Here is a 14,053-nt window from a genome sequence, read left to right on the forward strand (position 1 = left end):
TGAACTCACCCTTAGATCTGACCATGTCCCCTACAAGCACTCCTAAGTGCTGCAGGCAAGTAAAACCATCATTGACTTCCGTAAGGGCAACATTAAGGAAGGAGATTGTGTTTTTGGAGGGTTTGTTTTATGTTGGACCAGGCAAGTATCTTCTTTTTTTAAAGATTTATTTAGGCAAGTGTCTAAATGTTGGTGTCTGGAAGAAAAAGGGATGCACCTGTTCATGAGTTTTGGAATAAAGATTCCCTTCTTAGAGAGCTAAATCATGAGGGAAACATAAAAGGAATCAGATTATATATTGCCTAAAAGGATGAAATGGCTTCTAGGCACCAACGATGACTCTAACAGGCTTGAAATTATTCATAGAGACAAAAAAAAGTGTCCTTGGATGAAGGGTAAACGAATTTATGTCTCAGGGGTTCTCTCTGCAGAGCATAAGACCAGCCCCTGTCGAGCCTTAATAGAAGCTCTTCAGTTGAAATTAACTCAGGAGCTGGTTGCCTCTGCCTTCCTTCAGGTTCTCATTCACCAGGTCATCTTCTAATTATAACCTGGCTGCCCCTGGCAGGTTGGCCCACAGGCCACCAACTCATGGAGTCTCAGGTGCTTGGTATTATAGGTGAGATAAGGCATGATGCCTTTCCTCTCACATCCTAAGGGGCCCAGCTGGCACTCCTAGAACAAAATTCAGGTTAACCAAGAGAATTGCTTACCACATGTACTTAATCAAAGTTTTTGCCTTACATGGAGCCTTGAGATTAAAGGCCCCAAGACAGAGAGAACCATCTGATTTTATTGTTGGATTCAGTAAAGGAGGAGCAGGGGTGTAGAAATGTGATTGGACACAGAAAGTATAAACTAATGGGAATAGACTGAGTGGGGCGACACAGAAAGTCCTGCCTTTTCAAATGCTCCTTGGCTCCCTAGCTGTAACATTTCTTCCTCCCAGGTATGGGGAAGGATCCCTCTGGAATGGGGCTCTTCATACCTTTATGGCTAGCAGTTACACAGAAACACAGAAAGGCTGGGGAAGGTTAGAGTAATCTTTTTTTTTTTTTTTTTTTCTTGACAGGCAGAGTGGATAGTGAGAGAGAGAGAGAGAGAGAGAGAAAGGTCTTCCTTTTTGCCGTTGGTTCACCCTCCAATGGCCACTGCAGCCGGCTCATCACACTGATCCGAAGCCAGGAGCCAGGTGCTTCTCCTGGTCTCCCATGCGGGTGCCGGGCCCAAGGACTTGGGCCATCCTCCACTGCCTTCCCGGGCCATAGCAGAGAGCTGGCCTGGAAAAGGGGCAACCGGGATAGAATCCAGTGCCCCAACTGGGACTAGAACCCGGTGTGCTGGCGCCACAAGGTGGAGGATTAGCCTGTTAAGCCATGGTGCAGGCCAGTTAGAGGTTAGAGTAATCTTTTCAGGCCTCATGGTTGACTTTGGGAGAAAGGAGGTGTAGTTTCTATGATCTGCCTTGGGGTAGAGGAATTCTAGTTTTTATGACTTGCCTTAGGGGAGAAGGAGGAGTGAGAAACTGGAGGGAAGGGAAGGTCATGGATTTTGCTTCTGATGTCTTCATTTTAGGGTGTTGCTTTCTGAGCCCCAACAGTGTGCTGTTTCCTGGCAAATTAATCATGCCACATTCTGATTTATTACATGGGTCTTAAAAAAAAAGATATATTGTTAGGAAAATGGCACAGTTTTATCTATGGTGTGATCTACACCCTGATTTACATCCTAGGCTCTAGCCTCCCCCGCCCCCTCCCGCCCCCGCTGCTGCCTCTGCTGGAAGCCAGGTGGCCACAGGGCCCAACTGCTGTTGTCAAGCTCCACCCCCAACCTAATGGGATTCACTGCTCCTGCTTCCTTGCCCACCCTCCAGCATAGTTTTAAAAGGGACTGTTCCTGAACTCAGGGCTCTCTTGGCTCTTCTCTCCTGCTCTCTTGGCTCCTCTCGTCTGCTCTCCTCACTAGCTCCTTTCCTCTCTCTCTCTCTCATACTCTCTTTCTTTCTCTTATCCTTCTTTGTCCCTCCCCTCCAGTCTGCTGGGTTTTCCCCAATAAACCCCTTCCCTTACTCTGGTGTTCGGTATGTTTTGTGACGGCCTAACAGAAATAGATAACATATATTTAGTTAGTTAGTTATTAAGGGCAGAGTGACAGAGAAGATCTTTTGTCTATCGGTTAATTTCCAAAATTCCTGCAGCAAACAGTGCTGTGCCAGAGTTGAGCCAGGAGCTAGGAACTCCATCCAAGTCTCCCACATGTGTGGCAGGAATCCAAGTAATTGGGTCATCATTGGCTGCCTTCCAAGGTTTATCAGCAGGAACCTAGATTGGAAGCAGAGGAGCTGGACTCCAATCTGTACTCCAGTATAGGATGTAGGTTTTCTAGTTGGCAGTCTAACCTGCTGCTCCATAATGCCCACCCCATTACATGGGTCTTGATGATGATCCTGATTAAGGGGAATCTATCCCTAAGAAATGGCTGTGTTTTTTGTTGAAAATCAACCTTCTGAAGCTTGACTGGCTAGTAAGCCAGAACTCGGAGAGGAGAATTCACCCTGAAATGCCCTCTTTAGGGATTAGTTTGGGTTTCCCATTTAACAGGTCAGTAAACTGGTTATTGGAAAAAGGCCTCACTATAATAGTTATTACATAATTTAGATCTTCATTTAATCTGTAAATTCATTCTGAATTTATGACCAGGAATTGAAGAGGTGGGCAATAATTGACAACTATTAAAATATTTTATGTTAGAAATCTGTACTTGGGGGCTGGTATTGTGGTACAGCGGGTTAAGGTGCTGCCTGCAATGCCTCCATCCCATGTAAGTGCCAACTTGAGCACTTGCTGCTCCATTTCCTATCCAGCTCCCTGCTAATGCAGTTGAGAAAGCAGCAGCAGATGGCCCAAGTACTTGGGTCCCTGCCACCCAAGTTGAAGACCAGGATGAAGTTCTAGGCTCACCAAGCCCCAGCCATTGCAACCATTTCAGGAGTGAATCAATAGATGGAAGATTCTCTCTCTCTCTCTGTTTCTCTCTCTTTTGCTCCCTCTCCCTCCCTCCCTGCTCTCTCTGTCATTCTCTTTTTCAAATAAATAAATACATCTTAAAAAAAAAGAAATCTATACTTGGAATTCTTTATGATCAGTTTAGGTAAAGAACACTTGTATTACAAAAGGGGAGTTGCTTTACATGGTCTCTTTGTTATAGAATAAAAATAACTCATGTTTGAGATATTTACAAAGTACTGGATATTACAGATTACTTCATCTGTCTTTTAAATGTAGAGGTTTTTTTTTTTTTTTCTAATTGTATTTCAAAGGCAGAAAGAGAGAGAGAGATTTTCCATGTGCTGGTTCACTCTCCGAATGCCTGCAACAGTCAGGGCTGGGCCAGGCTACAGCCTGAAGCCAGGACCCCAACCCAAGTCTTCCACATGGGTGGCAAGAATCGAAGCACTTGAGTGATCATTTGCTGCCTCCCAGGGTGCATACTAGCAGAAAAGTGGATTGGAAGTGGGAGAGCCAAAACTCCAACCGGCACTCTGTTATGGGATGTAGCCATCCAAGCAGCAACTTACCCACTGTGCCAGACACCTGCCCTAGAGTTACTGCATCTTTACCAGACTATCTGTGCCTCAGATTTCTAACAGCAAGATGGGAATGAAAGTGCAAAACAATTGAGTACCTGCTTTGTGCCAAACACTATTCAAAGTGCTTAACCTTAGCCTTGGCTCATTAATTCTCATAGGCAATCTAGAATGTAGATACCAGTGCAGGTCATTACACAGCAGAAAAATCTGCTGAGGACGACCTAGCTAGTAAGTAGGAGAGAGAGTTCTTAAAGCAGTACAGCTGCAGCGCCTATGGTTCTAACCACTTCACCTCCTTATAGAATTGAATACTTAATACATGTAAAACACTTAGAAGTGCTTGCCACCCCTTAAGCTTCAATAACAGTTAGCAATTGTTACTCTCAACCTGTTGTTATTCCCTAGGGTTTTTGGCTGGTGCAATTGGGAGTAAAAACCCTCACTTTCTGTGTCTGAGCATGTGGCCCTTCCCATGGTCTTTTGCTCCTGTGCATTTTTCCCTTTGGAGAACCAAAGTCATGAAACATTCTGGGAGTTGACATTTTGCCAAGCAGTTGGGACTTCTTGTGCCTGGCCTGGGTTAGAGTCCCAGCTTCACTTCCAGTTCCATCTTTCTGCTAATGCAGACTGTAGAGGACAACAGTGATGGCTAAAATAGTTGGGTTCCTGCTATCCACATGAGGGACTTGGGTTGGATTCTTGGCTCCCAGCTTTGGCCTGGTCCAGCCCTGGCCATTGGTCATTTGAGGAGAGAACCAGCTGATGGGAGATCTCCATCTGTGTTTTTTTCTCTCTGCCTTTCACATAGATTGGAAAAGAAAAAAACCTTGGCTTGAATGACTCCATCTGAATCTGCCTGCATAACAAAAATCATGTGTTTTAAAACTTAACATTTTTACCCAATGATCCTGCGTTACCTATATTAATTCAGAGTTCTTCCTTTTTATTGCTGACACACTCCTGGAATTGCTTTTTTCATTTTTAACCGTTGGAAAAACCATAGGGACTGGGTATGTTGAATCCTATGATAACTTTGCTCAAATCTGAAGGACATTTACACATAGCACTTTTATTGCTAATAGCTAAGAAAACTGGAAAGTTGCATCTGACGGGGAAGATTTACAAGACTCATTTACAGTCCTGAGAATCTTCCTCACTGCTAGTTGGAACTCAGAAGGTTTTGATATCTGGAGAGACGCTTTTATGATTTCCTTGCTCCCTAAGCCAAGAAAGGGGATAAGAGGCTTCAGCTTAGAGTTGACACCTAAGATGGTTTTATCTATAATAACAAGCTGGCCATAGAAGTTAATTTTCTCCAAGAAAATGATCATCCTGAGCTTCTTAAAGTACAAGCTATTTTTCAGGGAAAGTAGGATTAAGACCTGAAAACAGATGGGAAACTCACTTCAATGTTGTGGACTGGGTATGTGAGATGATGCAAAATGACTTTCAGAGCATTGAGCCAGAAACCTGCCTTTTCAATAGTGATGATGCAATTTTCTTCATTTATCAGTTACTCATTTGGAAACATCAGCTATTAAACTTATTTTTGTCTTGATACCTACAAGAAAGAATTCTTTTTCATAGACATTTTATGCTTCGCCAGGAGAACGTTTAAAATGAATTAATTTGACATTCAAATGAGGCATTTCTGTAGAATATTAATCTCATTATCTACATGAAAATCATTTGAATTTTTCTGGCATTTCTGGGTGGGTTTTTAGGGGTTTCTAATGAAATAATCTTGGCTTTGGTATAAATTGTGTATTTGAAATTCACCATTAGAAACAGCTAATGGAGGCAGCAAATTAAATAAAGACCACCTGGAAGATCAGCCCATATAGATGATGAAAGTTCATTTTTCTCTTCTCTCTGCTAATTGCTTGCAATTTTTAAACTTGAAATTGCAATCAATGTGTCTGCTTCCCTTCTAAAGAAGCTGACAATTCTTCAGTGTGCAGGGTAATGGTAATTATGCTTTAACGCCCAAACAAAGTGAAAGAAACTCCCTGTTGCCCTTTGGCAAGCACTGCAAACCCTCTGTGGCTTCTTTGGTTTATTCTCAGTGGATTTCCAGGCCCTAGATTCCAGGGCAAATGTGGGTTTGAGAGTGAGCCAGGTGTGGTGAATCAGGCAATGGCTTAAAACTTTCCATGTGCTTTAGGGACTTTTGTAAAGGTTTTGTTTATTTTCAAATCTCACAGAAAGAACTATGATTGTAGATTCATGATAAGAGAATGGGAAATGCATTCATTGTGATTTGGGGATTTCATATATCTCTATGTCAATCTTTTTATCCAGTTTGTAGTTACTGGTGGAGGAAAGAATGTAGGCTTAGGATCTCTGAGTCCTGGAGATACCATTCATTAGCTGTGTGGCCTTGGGCAAGTCACCTGGGCTGCCTTATCATTGATTCTCATCTGTTAAATATTTCTACTACATATTTTAAAAAAGATTTAAATCAATAGATGATTAAAGGGGGTTGGTGTTGTGGTGCAGTGAGTTAAATTGCTGTCCATTGCGCTGGTATCCCATGTGGGTGCTGGTTCGATTATACTCAGCACTTTTTTTGGGTTATAAATCTATTTATTTATTTTTTAAAGAATTACTTATTTATTTGAAAGTCAGAGTTACACAGTTACACAGAGAGAAGGAGAGGCAGAGAGAGAGAGAGGTCTTCTATCTAATGGTTCACTCCCCAGTTGGCCACAATGGCTGGAGCTGCACCGATCCGAAGCCAGGAGTCAGGAGCTTCTTCTGGGTCTCCCACGTGGGTGCAGGAGCCCAAGGACTTGGGCCATCTTCTACTGCTTTCCCAGGCCATAGCAGAGAGCTGGATTGGAAGTGGAGCAACCAGGTCTGGAACCAATGTCCATATGGGATGCTGGCGCATCAAGCCAAGGCGTTAACCCACTGTGCCACAGTGCCGGCCCCACTCAGCACTTCTGATCCAGCTCTCTATTAATGCACTTTTTTTTTTTTTTTATTTGACGAGCAGAGTCATAGACAGTGAGAGAGAGAGAGAGAGAGAGAGACAGAGAGAAAGGTCTTCCTTCCATTGGTTCACTCCCCAAATGGTCGCCACGGCCAGAGCTATGCCGATTCGAAGCCAGGAGCCGGTTGCTTCCTCCTGGTCTCCCATGCTGGTACAGGGGCCCAAACACCTGGGCCATCCTCCACTGCACTCCCAGGCCACAGCAGAGAGCTGGACTGGAAGAGGAGCAACTGGGACTAGAACCCGACGCCCATATGGGATGCTGGCGCCACAGGCAGAGGATTAACCAAGTAAGCATGGCGCCAGCCCCATGCTAATACACTTTGGAAAGCAGCAGAGGGTATCCCAAGTGCTTGGGCCCCTGCAACCATGTGGGATATCTAGATGAATCTCTTGGTTCCTGGCTTTGGCCCTGCCCAGCCCTGGCTGTTGCAGTCATTTGGGGAGAGAACTAGAAGATGGAAGATCTCTTTCTCTCTCTTTATGTAATTTTGACTTTCAAATAAATAAATAAAATCTTAAGGAAAGATGAATAAAAAAGGCCAAACAGTGACAGACACTTGTATAAATTATATATTGAAACAGTGCAGGGCCAGCGCTGTGGCACAGTGGGTTAAAGCTCTGGCCTAAAGTGCCGGCATCCCATATGGGCACTGTTTCAAGTCCTGACTGCTCCACTTCCGATTCAGTTCTCTGCTATGGCCTGGGAAAGCAGTAGAAGGTGGCTCAAGTCCTTGGGCCCCCTGCACCCATGTGCGAGAACTGGAGGAAGCTTCTGGCTCCCGACTTTGGATCGGCTCAGCTCCAGCTGTTGTAGCCATTTGGGGAGTGAACCAGCAGATGGAAGACCTTGCTCTCTGTCTCTATCTCTCTCTGTAACTCTTTCAAATAAATAAAAATTAATCTTAAAAAACAAAAAACAGTGCCTGTTTTGTCATCACTTTGTAGGAAGACTAGAGGGAGGGCCTTGTGTTAAGATGTTAGAGGCACCTCTGATTTGAGTCACAGACCATTAAAAGCCTTTAATTTCTGATAAATGGTCCTAAAACTGAAAGTGCAATGCATAAATCATAGATCATACTTTGATATTTCTGGCCAATGTAGAAACATAAGTTTTAAAAATTGAGATATATTTTAAATACAAGAAGATGCACAGTTCTTAAGTGAACAATTCAATGAGTTAGGACAGATGACCACATTCATGTACCCACTACCCAACAGCAGATATATTCATAACAGTTTTCTCTCCTAGAATGTTCCTTTTTGTCCCTTTCTGGTTGGTACTTGTGCTTTGTAGATGCACCCATTGTTTGATTTCTATCAGAAGGTTAATTCTGCCTTTTCCTGAACTTCAGATACATAGAATAATGGAGAATTTACTCTTATTTCTTGGATCTTTCATTTAAGATGATATTTTTGAGTTGTATTATTGATGTTATCTGTATCAGTCATTTGTGTCTTTTAATTGCTGAGTATAATTGTATTGTGTTAAGGTATCAGGCATTCTCATCCATTTTCTTAAAAGATTTATTCATTTATTTGAAAGAGTTACAGAGAGAGAGAGGTCTTCCATTAGCTGTTTCACTCCTCAAATGGCCACAACGGCTGGAGCTGGGCCAATCTGAAGCCAGGAGCTTCTTCCACATCTCCCATGTAGGTCCAGGGGCCTCAGTAATTGGGCCTTCTTCTACTGTTTTCCAAGGTACGTAAGCAGGGAGCTGGATTGGAAATAGATCAGCGGGGGCTCGAATTCGTGTCCATATGGCATGCCTGTGCCAAACAGGTGGCTTTACCTGTTATGCCACAACACCAGCCTCTCATCCGTTTTCCTAGTGGTGGACTTTGTATCTGTTGTTTCCAGTTTTTTTTTTTTTTATTTTTTTGACAGGCAGAGTGGACAATGAGAGAGAGAGAGACAGAAAGAAAGGTCTTCCTTTTGCCGTTGGTTCACCCTCCAATGGCTGCCGTGGCCAGCGCGCTGCAGCCGACACACCGCGCTGATCTGAAGGCAGGAGCCAGGTGCTTTTCCTGGTCTTCCATGGGGTGCAGGGCCCAAAGACTTAGGCCATCCTCCACTGCACTCCCGGGCCACAGCAGAGAGCTGGCCTGGAAGAGGGGCAACCGGGACAAAATCTGGTGCCCTGACCGGGACTAGAACCTGGTATGCCAGTGCCACAGGTGGAGGATTAGCCTATTGAGCCGCGGTGCCGGCCATCCAGTTTGGTTCTATAATGAACAGATCTGCTATAAACATTCTTTTTTAATGATCATTTATTTTAATAGTTTAATTTTTTAGATAACATGTTAATTTACATTATAGTCAAAGGCTTATTGGCGCCACTAAATAGCTTATCAAATAAAACGTGGAAAGACAATAGCCCAGCTGCAAAATAGGCATAGACTATACACAGTAATCAAATGAAAAGATGTAAAACTGCTGTAAACATTTTTGTTCAAGTCTTTGTTGATGTGTTCTCATTTTTCCAGGTATATACCAGTTTTCTCTGTGTATTCCACATCTTCCTTAACACTTGATATTGTCATTCTTTTTAGTTTTAATCACTCTGAAAACAAATCTTTTTTTTAAATTAATTTATTTGAAAGTCAGAATTACACACAGAGAGGAGAGGCAGAGAGAGCGAGGTCTTCCATCTGCTGGTTCACTCCCCAGTTGGCCACAACGGCCAGAGCTGTGCCAATCAGAAGCCAGGAGCTAGGAGCCAGGAGCTTCTTCCAGATCTCCCATGTGGGTGCAGGGGCCCAAAGACTTGGGCCATCTTCTACTGCTATCCCAGGCCACAGCAGAGAGCTGTACTGGAAGAGGAGCAGCCGGGACTCCTGGCGCCCATATGGGATGCCAGAGCTTCAGGCCAGGGCGTTAACCCGCTATGCCACAGCGCTGGCCCCTGAAAACAAATCTTTATCACCTGATTTAGGTTGATTGATTTACAGCAATTAATCTTCACGATCTTGATATTTGTAACTGTATACTGAGACTTAAAATCAGGTAGGGTGAGGCCTCTAAACTTCTCCTTTTTACAAAGTTGTTTTGGCTTTCCCTCTTCCTTTGCTGTTTCTTGTACATTTTAGAATCAGCTTGTCAGAGGTCTGGTAAGATTTTGATTGGAATTGAATTGTCTCAATAGATTAATTTGAGGAAAACTGATATCTTAACATATTGAGACTTCCAATCCATGAACATTGTGTATATCTCTATTTATTTAGACCATTTTTGTTCTGTCTCATCAGTATGTTTTGTTATATTTAAATGTAGACGTTTAATGTTTATTTAGTATTATTATAAATGCCTCTATTTCCATTTTATTTTCCAACCAACCATTTTTAGTATATAGAAATGCAATTCATTTTCATGTGTTGACCTTGTATCTTGGTTTTTTAAAAAAAGATTTATTTATTTACTTGAATGTCAGAGTTACACACAGAGAGAAGGAGAGGCAGAGAGAGAGAGAGGTCTTCCATCTGCTAGCTCACTCTCCAGGTGGCTGCAACAGCTGGAGCTGCATTGATCCGAAGCAAGGAGCCAGGAGCTTCTTCTGGGTTTCCCACATGGGTGCAGGGGCCCAAGGACTTGTGCCATCTACTGCTGCTTTCCCAGGCCATAGAAGAGAGCTGGATCAGAAGTGGAGCAGCCGGGATTTGAACTGGCACCCATACGGGATGCCAGCACTGCAGGTGGCGGCTTTACCTGCTATGCCACAGCGCTGGCCCCCGACCTTGTATCTTGTAATCTTGCTAAATGTACCTACAAAATTAGAACCCACTGGGACTGAGACCTTGGAATCTGCATGTTTAATAATATGTGTGTTCACTAAAGTTGGAAAATCAGCAGTTTGTATTGTTTGTATATTAATTGTTTGGGATAGACTCATAGAACATGCTTTCTATCACAGAGAAACAGGGGAACTTAAAGAACACAGGAACTGAACAAGAAGCAGCTATTAATTTTGGTGAAGCAGCAGCTGAAAGTGTAAACCTGGCCTTCTTCCTTGGTCATTTATTATTATTATTAATTTTTTAATTCATTGGAGATTCAGAGAAGTGATGGGCAAGTGAGCAAGTGCTCTTATCTACTGGTTTGCTCCCCATATGCCTATAATAAGAACCCAATCAGTGTCTCCCTGAAGTGGCAAGGACCCAACAGCTTGACCCATCACTGAAACTTGCCAGGATGCACATGTCCAAGAAGCTGGAATTGGGAGTGGGTCCAGAACTCAAACTTAAGTACTTTGATATGGGATGTGGGTGTGCCATCCTGTGGCTTAACTGCTAGACCAAATGTCTACCTCAATTGGCCATTTATTCTTCCCATGTGATCTCTCTGGGTGCCTCTTCTTTCTGAAGTGAAACTTGAGAAAATGGTACTACCCCTCTTCTTGTTTGTTGATAAATTTGTTTTTTTTGCTTCCCACCTTTTGAATTTTAAGAATGAGGACTGGTGGGGAGGAGCCCTAGGCAAGATCAGTGGGATTTATTAGGGGATGTAGCTCTTGCAGAAAGGTGAGGGAAGGAATAGGTGAGATGGAAAATTTAAAAATAATTCTATTTGGATGATTCTTTTTCTGAGTGAGAAATGTCATTTATCTAAATGAGATAACAATTGTACCATGTCTGATGTATAATCTATTTCACATTAAGATAAGCCAAGAAACTTTCTGGGGTTAGCTAGTAAATAATACACACACCTTAATAAGACATTGGGTAGCTTTCATCCATCTGTCCATTCATATGTTCATCTATTTACTTAATAAATACTTACTGATTGGGCTGGCACTGTGGTGTAGCAGGTAAAGCCACAGCCTGCATTGCTGGAATCCCATATGGGCACTGGTTCAAGTCCTGGCTGCTCCACTTCTGATCCAGCTCTCTGCTATGGCTTGAGAAAGCAGTAGATGGCCCAAGCCCTTGGGCTCCTGCACCTATGTGGGAGACTCAGAAGAAGCTCCTGGCTCCTGGCTTCGGATTGGCCCAGTTCCAGCTGTTGTGATCATTTGGGGGAGTGAACCAGCGGATGGAAGACCTCTCTCTCTCTCTCTCTCTCTCTCTGCATCTGCCTCCAACTCTGCCTTTCAAATAAATAAATAAATCTTTAAAAATAAATAAATAAATACATACTGAGCACCGAACATAAGCTAGTGACTACACTAGATTCTGAGAATACAGGATCAAGTGGGCTGACACCTATATATACAATCATATAATAGTTGGTCAGCTCTGAAGTAAAGATCAAGATCTCAAGTTTATTTATTGATTTTTAACAATTTTTAAATGTAGGACTGTCAACTTTAATTTTATTTGAAAAGCAGAGATTGAGATCTTCCAGAGATCTCTCATCCTCTGGTTCACTCCTGAAAATGCCCTCCACACCTGGGGCTTGGCCAATCTGAAGCTAGGAGACAGAAACTCAATCCAGATCTCTCAGATGGGTGGCGGGGTCCCAAGTATTTGAGCCCACACTCGCTGCCTTCCAGGGTGCACATTAGCAGGAAGCTGATATCTGAGGTGGAGCTGAAACTTGAACTGTGGCACTCCAATATGTGAGGCAACACCCCAGACAGTGTCTTAAGCATTGTGCCAAACACCTGCCCCAAGATTGCAAGTTTAATATTATCACAGAAGAACCTAAGGCTAACCAGCTGACTCTATTTGTTAATTTGATCAATAACATTGGTTAAATTCTTACTAAGTGTCAGGAACTTTGTTAATTACTAAAGAACAAAAATGAGAAAAACAGGTTCTGTCTAGTTATTGTCAAATGTTAGCATACACAAGAAAAACTTAGGGAATTTGTTAAAAGTGCATGTTTCCTGATTTGGTTGATCAGGGGTCAGTGTCCAGAAATACACATTTCTAACCAGCATGCCAGGAAAATTTGGTGTCAATAGTCTCTGGTCAATTATTTGAAAAACGTTCTATCATCCATTAGAGAAGAAAGACAACAACTGTGTAACTATGTGGTTGAGCAGTGATGGACACATGCACCTTATTGTGTATGTCTGAAAATGAATAAATGACATTAGCACTTTGTTTACATCATCATTGTCAACAAGGAGTCACTTGTTATGTGATACGTTTGATTAATACGTAGGCGATCAGTTTATAGTTTTCCTTCTTAAGTCTGTTCTAATACTTGTGCTGGAATGTTCTTCCCAGGTTTGAGAAAAATAGTTTTTGTCCCTAAAAGTGCTCAAGTACTCCTTTGGCCTTGACATTTGTATTAAGGTTTATGCAAAGTAAAAGTGAACTGATCTTGGAGAATGAGTCAGGAATTTTCCAGAGCTCCCATTGAGGATTTGCCATAGTCATCTCTTTGAACTTGTTTGACAAAATGCCATCAACTGGGTGACTCGTAAACCATAGCAGTTTATTTCTCAGTTTTGGAGGTTGGAAAGTCCAAGATCAATGTGACGGCAGGTTTGGTGCCTGGTGAGGGTCTATTGATTGGTTCATAGATGGTGCCTCCTTCTTACTGTGTCCCCTCACTGTGGGAGAAAGGGAGAATAAGCTTCACTGGGTCTCTTCTATGAGGGCCCTCATGATCTAATAATCTTCCCAAATACCCCCCACACCTCCCCCATCAGTGTCCTAATGCCATTACCTTGGGGATTAGGATTTCAGGATATAAGTTCTGGGGGGACATAAACATTCAGACCATAACAAAGATCCAGTTTGGTATTCTAGATTCTAGTAAAATAGTTAAATTTCCACTGAAGCTTATAGATAGATTCTTGGATTTATTTTAAGACATTAAGGTTACCTTAACCCAAAATACCATGTATTATACTTCAGAATTGCCCTCAATCTCTGAAAAAGAACTTCAGTTTGTTATCAAACATCTTAATATCTGTGGCTTGGGTGTTGTAGAGGGGAGAAGTACTTTTTTTTTTTTTTTTTTTTGACAGGCAGAGTGGATAGTGGAGAGAAAGAGAGAAAGGTCTTCCTTTTTGCCGTTGGTTCACCCTCCAATGGCTGCCGTGGCCGGCGCATCTCGCTGATCCGAAGCCAGGAGCCAGGTGCTTCTCCTGGTCTCCCATGCGGGTGCAGGGCCCAAGAACTTGGGCCATCCTCCACTGTACTCCCGGGCCATAGCAGAGAGCTGGTCTGGAAGAGGGGCAACCGGGATAGAATCCGGCGCCCCAACCGGGACTAGAACCCAGTGTGCCGGCGCCACAAGGCGGAGGATTAGCCTGTTAAGCCACGGTGCCAGCCTGAGAAGTACTTTTCTCACACTCAAAAACTATTTTTAAAATAAGAAATGTCCCCTTAAATTCCAAGGAATATCAACAGCCATCCGTGGGAAAAACGCCCTGTTTGAGGTTTGCAAAGATGAAAGGTTCTCTGGTAGTGCAAAATTTGGGACAAAATCCAACAATGAAACTTAATTTAACTGCTGTAAGGCCAGTTTAATTTCTTTAGGTACTTGTCATCAGTATATTTAAATAATCAGCTTT

The sequence above is a fragment of the Lepus europaeus genome, chromosome 10 (genome assembly GCF_033115175.1).
Source record: "Lepus europaeus isolate LE1 chromosome 10, mLepTim1.pri, whole genome shotgun sequence".
Taxonomy (NCBI): domain Eukaryota; kingdom Metazoa; phylum Chordata; class Mammalia; order Lagomorpha; family Leporidae; genus Lepus; species Lepus europaeus.